This window comes from Pyrus communis, chromosome 5, assembly GCF_041283825.1.
Source record: "Pyrus communis isolate YQ-2024b chromosome 5, ASM4128382v1, whole genome shotgun sequence".
Lineage (NCBI taxonomy): Eukaryota > Viridiplantae > Streptophyta > Magnoliopsida > Rosales > Rosaceae > Pyrus > Pyrus communis.
The window spans coordinates 27148882-27157773 of NC_142569.1; positions in this window are offsets into that span (position 1 = coordinate 27148882).

An 8892-nucleotide genomic window follows, 5' to 3' on the forward strand; every position below is an offset into this window, starting at 1 on the left:
GTGGGCGCGTGAGGCTCTTGACCTTAACCTAAGGTGTTAATTGTTTTGTAGGTGCAATTTTCTCCAAGATCAAGAAGGCAAAAATTTGCATCCACAGCTACCATTAAAAGAGGGAAAAGAATTGAAGTTCGATAACAAGACCTTGCTGCCATCTCAAACAAAGGAAGAAGATATGGTCTTGCATTTTATTCACAAGGAGAGACAAAAACACCATCACAATCAAGTCCTTGTGGAAATTCAACGCACCATATTCAAAGTCCCTCGAAAGAAACCACATCTTTCGACCAAGGTTCGGAGGTACCTTGACTTCCTGCCACCCTAGGCATTCATCCATCATACCCACCAAGTCTTGCCTAGACGTTAAATAAAGTGCTTGTTAGGAGGCAACCTTGCTGGGTTTGTGTTCTTTCCTTTTATTTGCGTCTTTTAGTTTTATTTTATTCCACACACTCTACCTATTTGCAATATATGCATTCCATTCATTTTGTAAGCATCAAGGACAATGCTTAGTTTAGGTTTGGGGGTGTGGGATTGAAAATTTTCATTTGTTTTTAGTTTTGGTTAAGTTTACTTTTGCTTACTAATGTGAATGTATATAAGGGCTATGTTTACAAACAAAACTACAGTGTTGTCATGAAAAAGTTTCGTATCTTATTTTCTGCTACAAAGCTGTTACTCTTGGAATTATGATAGTAAAAGTACCACGCTCAAATTCTAGAAGAAGAATAATGGAGAATACCCTAGTGAGTTATTCTGCACCTATCTTTTTCTTTCAATTTCACTTCAAATGATCTCATTATTTCTCTTTGATTGAATGCTAAGAATAATCCTATGTTGCAGATACCGTGTGTTTATTATCACCTATCAATGAACTCATTGAGATGATGTTAGGCTATGCATGTTTTAACCACTAAAAGGCCTAATTCCCATCCCTTTGTGTGCTTCATGCACCCTTGTTGCAGCCAAACACTTTTAGCCTAGTTCTTTCATCATCCGTACCAAACTCTATCAAGTTTAGCCCATTACAACTATACCTTATAGTTTGGGGAATACCAAACTGATGAAGACAAATATAGGTTGAGCTCTAGATCAAGAAACTGGCGTGTACCGAGGTAACATGTGCTGGAATTGCAAAATAAAAAGAGAAATGGAAAGAAAAACAAAAAAACAACATGATCAAAGAAAATGTAATGTCCAGATCCTTTCACTATCACACATGGGCATTGGACGCCAAGAACAAACAAGTAAGGTCAATTGAAGAGGAGAGCTCATTGGTTTCACAAGGAAGACACTTTGGTACGTTCCAAGCTTTAGTATTTCCTATCTTTTTTTTTCATAGCCCCTCGCCTAAGCCTTACATTACAACCGTGTGAAAGACCTAGCTGATCTTTGGGGATGTATTCATGGGTGCTAGTAAGTACGTGTGCTAGCCATTTTCTTAGTATTTGATTCATTTCATGAGATCTATTAAAAAATTATGCTTTTATTTCATATTTCATATGTGAGAATTTTTGAATCCTTTTTACATAATTTCACTCACATATATTTGTGGAGAGACTACACCTTAGGATCTGAGTGAAAATTTGAGTGATATCTGTGAGGAATAGAGTTGAGGCGAATTCTATCTTTAGCATTTGAGTATTGTGTCTTTGAAGTCATGAGTTGTGGAGTAATATTTTTACATTCTACATATGATACGATTCTTCGAAGTGGCAGACTTTTGGTTCAAATGTATGACTAAGCTTTCATTGGTTCTTATTAGTTTGTTTCAAGTATGCTTTAACTAATTTGTTTGCAGAGTCTGTAGACATTTGTAGGCCTTATCATTGTAAACCCTCAGGAGATACAACTCTTCCGACTAGGGACACCTAGAGGTTTAAAGGCTTGTTGCACATGCTCAGTGCAATTGTTTAGCCAGCGAAAGTGGTATAGTTAGATTTTATTGTTTTTGTGTGTTTTTAGTTATAGTTTTGCTCGAGGGCTAGCAAAAACCAGGTTTGGGGGTATTTGATAACTCATATATGTCATGCATTTATACCATCCATTTCTAGCCTCTTTGTGATGTTTTTAAGTTAAACTGGTTGCATTTTACCTTATTTTGTGTTAGTGTGCAGTTACATGTACTTTAGGAACAATTTGAAGGCAAAAGAAATGAAAACATGCCATTTTTGGGGTTGACCCTTATTCAAAAGTGGAAAGAAGTCTAGTGGTATGTTTTGAAGCCCAAATAAAGAATCCAAGACGAATCTGGCTTGTTATAAGACCAGGAGAACAATGGGAAAGGAATTAGAACATCTAGCCTAATTTGGAGGAGCCAAATAAGGAAAAACATTCAAAACTTTGGCTTAATGGTTGGGATCACCTTGCAATCAGCTACAGCCCCATTTAGCCTATAAATACTAGGGTTTCAGATCACTTCTAGCTAAAAAGAAATTTAGTTACACATGTTCATCATAACTGAAAAGCAATCTAAAATAAACATTGAAACTTAAAACAAAGATAGAAAGAACTCTGAAAATTCCAGCAACTTCAATGGATGAATGGTAGGCATGGCACACCCTAAATCTCTGCATGAATTTCATATAAATAGGGGGAATGGCTGAATCCATGGAGGAAAATGTTTTGGCATTTTGAATTATTTTAGGACTCTAAAAATTAGGTAGAGAGTGTTGGAATATGATTAGGATTCCTCCTTGTAGCTGGACATAAGATAAGATAATGTTGGATAAGATAGGATAAGATAATGTTGGATAAGATAAGATAGGATAAGATAAGATAATGTTCCTCTCCAATTAGGATTCCTCTTTCTTGTGTAATTCCTTGCCGTCCAAGCCTCAACTTTAATTTCTCCAGATTTTAGCACATGTCTAGCACCATTTAAACACCAAAAACGTCCAACCCATATGCTATCGACGCATGCTATCCAATCCAATTCCAAAACTACTCCAAATTGCTCCATTTGACTATTTATTGTCATCTTTACCAACTGGACCTACAATAATACGAAAATAACATAAATTACCAAAATAAATAGAAATTAACTAAGTAAATGCAAAGAAATAAGATAACAAAGTTGTATAAATATGCTCATATCAGCTATAGTATTAATTGATTCAGGTGCCACATATTCTGTTATTTTTCATATGTTTGCTCAAAAGACGCAACCTTATCCCACACATCTCGATTATGAATTAGAGTTTTCGATACCTAGAGGTGAGACTTGTTATGTTAGTTGGGCATATCAGAGATGCCTTGTTCTTGTGGAAGATGTCGTCATGCCAGCTAAACTTGTTCCACTAGATATTGTTAATTTCGATTTTATTCTGGGCATGGATTGGTTACATTACAGTCGTGCTCAGTTGGATTGTTATTAGAAGACAGTAACTTTCGATCGGCCAGGCTTGCCTATGGTTACTTTTGTGGGCGAGTGTAGTGGACTGAGAGATGGCGTTATTTTTGCTGTGAGAGCAAAGTGATTATTAAGGAAAGGTTGTCAGGGTTACTTGGCTCATGTGGTGTTGAGCGAGGATACTTCTACCTGTGTGGAGGATGTTCGAGTAGTTAGGCATTTTCCTGATGATTTACCTAGACCACCACCAAATCGAGAAGTGGAATTCACTATTGATTTAACTCCAAGTACAGATCATATTTCTTTAACCCCTAATCGAATGGCTCCTGTAGAATTGAAGGAATTGAAAATTCAGTTGCAAGAATTAGTTGATAAGGTTTTATCCAGTTGAGTACTTCTCCTTGAGGAGCTCCAGTTTTATTTGTACGAAAGAAAGACGGGACTTTGAGGTTATGCATTGATTATTGATAGCTGAATCAGGTAACGATTAAAAACCGTTATTCGTTACCTCGTATTGATGATCTTTTTTACCATCTTCGAGGTGCTTATGTCTTCTTCAAAATTGATTTGAGGTCTGGTTTTTATCAGTTGAAGATCAAGCGTGAGGATATTCCGAGGACGGCATTTAGGACTCGATATGGTCATTACGAGTTTCTCGTGATGCCACTCAGGTTAACGAATGCTCCAGTAGCTTTTATAGACCTGAAGAATTACGTATTCCGCCTGTACCTTGATAGGTTTGTCATTGTCTTCATCGATGATATTTTGGTATATTCTAAATCTAAGGCGGAGCACACTAGACATCTCACTTTAGTTCTGAAGAAGTTGAGGGAACATCGTATGTATGCTAAATTTAGTAAATGCCAATTTTGGCTGGATCAAGTGTTGTTCTTGGGACACGTGATATTAGCCCAGGGTATTCTTGTGAACCCTCAGAAAGTAGCTGCGGTGGAGAATTGGGAGCAGCCACGGACTATCGCGGAAGTACGGAGTTTTCTTGGTTTAGCAGGTTATTATCGACGATTTGTGAAAGATTCTTCAGTTATAGCCCTACCTCTAACCAGGTTGACCAGAAAAAGAGTAAAATTTAAGTGGAGTGATGACTGTGAGCAAAGTTTTTAGCAATTGAAATATTCTCTCACTCATGCACCTGTGTTGGCACTTCCGGACGATAGTGGAATTTCGAGATTTATAGTGATGCTTCTTTAAATGGTTTGGGCTGTGTACTAATGCAGCATGGCAGGGTGATCACGTATGCTTCGCGATAGTTAAAGCCCCACTAGATGAATTATCCCACTCATGATCTCGAGTTAGCTGCTATTATATTTGCATTGAAAATCTAGAGGCATTATTTGTATGGGGAAACGTGTTGGATCTTCATCGACCATAAAAGTCTTAAATATATTTTTACTCAGAAAGATCTTAATCTCAGGCAGCGAAGATTGATTGAGTTGCTTAGTGATTATGACTGCATGATTAAGTATCATCCTAGTCGTGCAAACTATGTAGCTAATGCTTTAAGCAAGAAATCCCAGGGTCGACTCAACACACTCTATGCACGCGGTGTTCCACTCTTAACGGAGTTGCGATCTACTGGAGTCACATTAGGGAAAGATTACCAGGGAGCTCTACTTGCTAATTTTCAAGTTAAGCCAATTTTGCTGGATCGTGTACTTGAAGCTCTGGCAAATGATCCGGAATCTCAAGAGTTAAGACAAGCAACATCTAAAAGGAAAAAGAAAGACCTTAGGATTAGGAATTCCGATGGTATGTTGATGTAGAGCGACTGAATGTACGTGACTAATGTCGAAGAATTAAAGAAAGATATACTTGGAGCATATATTTCGGCCTATGCGATGCATCTTGGGAGTACCGAGATGTATCACACCATTCGACCATTTTATTATTGGCTTGGTATGAAAAGAAAGATTGCTAAATATGGGAGTCGTTGTGCAATTTGTCAGCAAGTCAAAGCAGAGAGGAAGAAACCTTTTGGATTATTACAACCATTTCCCGTACCTCAGTGGAAATGGGAGGATATTACCATGGATTTCGTGTACAAGCTCCCTCGTATGCGAAATAGGTATAATGGTATTTGGGTGATAGTGGATAGGCTTATGAAGTCCGCGCACTTTCTGCCTGTTCGAGAGAACTATTTTTGAGCCAATTACTGAGCTTTTCATTTCAGAGATTGTCAAGTAGCATGGTGTTTTGGTTAATATCATTTCTGATCGGGATTCCAGGTTCACTTCTAAGTTTTGGGTAGCTTTCCAAGAAGCTCTTGGTTCAAGATTGCTTTATAGTACAACTTATCACCCACAAATGGATGGGCAATCTGAGAGAACCATTCAAACGCTAGAAGATATGTTGAGAGCCTTAGTTTTCCAGTTTGGAGACGCTTGTCATAAACGTTTAGCCTTGATCGAGTTTGCTTACAATAACAACTATGATTCTAGCATTCACATGTTACCTTTTGAGGCGCTTTATGGTAAACCATGTTGTACCTCGTTATGTTGGCGAGAAAGTGCTAGTGGGCCCTGAGATTGTGGATGAGACTACACAGAATATGTAGGTGATTAAAGCTAACCTGAAAGCGGCCCAAGATCGACAGAAGAGTATCGCCGATAAACATGCAACTGATAGAGTATATAAAGTTGGAGAATGGGTATTCCTAAAGTTATCTCCATGGAAAGGCATGGTACGATTTGGTAAGAAAGGTAAGTTAAGTCCTCGATATATTGGACCTCATCAGATCACTGAGCGAGTTGGTGAAGTTGCCTACAGGCTTGAGCTACCTTCAGTATTATCAAAGGTACATGACGTTTTCCATGTGTCTATGCTTCGTCACTATGTCTCTGATCCATCGCATGTATTTCCTCCTCACCAATTAACCTAGATTTGACCTACAATGAAGAGCCGGTGACAATCTTGGATTGGAAAGATAAGGTTCTTCGGAACAAGACCGTTTGTATGGTGAAAGTTTTATGGATGAACCATTTAGTCAAGGAGGCCACCTGGGAAACTTAAGAGCGTATGCGAGACCTGTATCCATATCTATTTTATGGTTATTGATGTGTACGAATTTTGGGGACAAAATTTTCTTAAGAGGGGTAGACTATGATGACCCGTCCTAAATTATTATATATATTTTCTCCATAGTGTGTAAAGTGAAGATATTGCCCTCATCGGCTTAGTGACGTGGATGTACGTATGTAGTTTTAAATTATTTCCTCACTGTTGTAATTAAATCATACTCGACGTCATGAGCACGTCGACATGAGTTAAGGCCGAATCGGATTCGTAACAAAAAAGTTACGATTAATTGAATATGTAAATGGGTAAATCATGAACCAATTATATTAGCTCCTATTACCTCTAAACCAATCAGATTTTGGGCTTTTATCTTTCTTTGGGCCAATTGGAACTCTATCTTTCTCTCAAAGCAGCCCAATCAAAAAAATATTATTTTCTGATTCTGGCCAATCACATTCTCGTATACTCTCTCTCTCCTTCTTGACTTTTCTCATTTCTTCATCCTTCTGTACCCGAGGCACCCCACACGCACAAACCACACCAAAATAGCATAGATCGAAACTACGAAGACTACCATCACACTTCTCACAAACTCACAAACCTAGCCATACCTTTAGGTTTTAGTTTTGGTGAGTTTTGACTGTCGACTCACCAGCTCCGACGAGGAGCCAAGTTGCTCCGATGCAATCCAGGTGTGGTTTCGAGGTTTTAAGGCTTGGAAAGGTATCCACGCAACTTCCCTAACACTTTGGAGTAGTTTTGGAGTAAAGCGGACGTCGGTATAGGGAAGTTTGGAAAGTTGCAGAATTGGCCGAATTTTTCAAGGAATTTTTTGACTGTTTTTCATAGGATTTTGAACTCCTAATAGGTACGAATGTGTTCTACTCTTCAAGACCTTCAAATCCATATAAATTTCATGGATTTTGGTTGAGAAATGAAGTAGATATTAAGCTTTGAAAATTTTCCAGAAATTGGCAAACCAGACGGCGACCGGCGGAGGTGGACCATGGAGACTGGCATGGTCCATCGGAGAAGAAGAAGAATATTTCGTCAAAGTTGACGGAATATTATAACGGCGTCAGGTAACATCGTTCGAATTTAACGAAATATTCCTAATGCCGTTAAGGTTTCTGTCCTGTGTGCCAGACACGTTCCTGGGCGTGGCCAACGCTTGTGGCTGTGCTTTGGCTAGAGCATAAGGGCGCGTCCGACGTCCAAATTTTTTTCTAAAAATATGGGGGTGTTCGTGTTGTCAAGTAGATCACATTAGTATATTCAAGCACCCTATTTGAGCAATATATGAGGAATTAATCCTAGGCTTTGTTTAAGTGCTAATTAATTAATGTAAAAATAGTTGTATTACATATAAGTGAGACATACCCCGAGATGAGCATGGACAAGCGAAGTTAGGGGGCTACGATCCTGCTACTTATCAGTGAGTAGGCATTTGTTTTGTGTGTGTGTGTGTGTGTGTGTGTGTGTGTGTGTGTATTTTTTTTTATATACAATTTTTAGAAATGGTTTTATATAGAACTATGCTTTGCTTGCCATGTCGTAAATAAGTTACATTTTAAATATTGCATTGGTACACTTGTGAATTGTATTGTGTGATGTTGCAGAGACTCAAGTAAGCATCATGTGAGTATTATGTGATTAAATGGGTTGTATTGCATTGGTATGCACACATTTATTTAGAGCTCATCATGGCTGCACCTCAGTATTAGTGCTCTCGCCTGGGGCTAAGGCCAGCCTTCACGTGATTGTTCACCTCCTGCACCGCACGATCACCTTGGATCCAAGTTTGGTGCCAGCCTATTGTACAGGCCACAATAGGTGGTTTCGACTCGCAAGTGACGCACGAATTATCGCACAGCCTTCACGTGATCCTAGCACTTGAGAGTACATATTTATACCCAGATTGTCATACAGGTCACACTAGGTGACTCCGACTCGTGTGCTAGCCTAGATTGATGAGCTACATATCCAGTCGTACAGGTGACTCCGACTGGCATATTATTTTATATTGGTTTCACACCTGGCTTACATTTATTATTGCTGAGATATTATGACATGGTATACTTCAATTTTCGCTGCTCTTGTGCATTGGCTTTCATACCTATGTTGTAGTATTTTCTGGAAACTATACGGGTTTTACGGAGAGGGGTTATTATGTTCATAAAGATAAATATGTTTTCAAACATTTTGTTTTTTCCCACTTACCCTTCTGTTTTGTGCCCCTCCAAGTTCTAGGTAGCTGTTCATCTTTGGTGGCTCACGAGGACTACAAGGCAATTCTGACGTTTCCATAAATAAAAGTAGGGATCTTCTCTCTGTTTGTATAATTAGTACTTAGTTAGTTTGACTGCACTTTTGTTTGACCTATGCTCTGATATGCGTTTATCTTATACTTGATCACTTTCACACTCTTACATATTATCTCTAGTTAAATAAGTTTAGTTTTGGTTTTTATTTAAGGAAGTGTTATTGACACTCCAAAAATCTCATTCTAC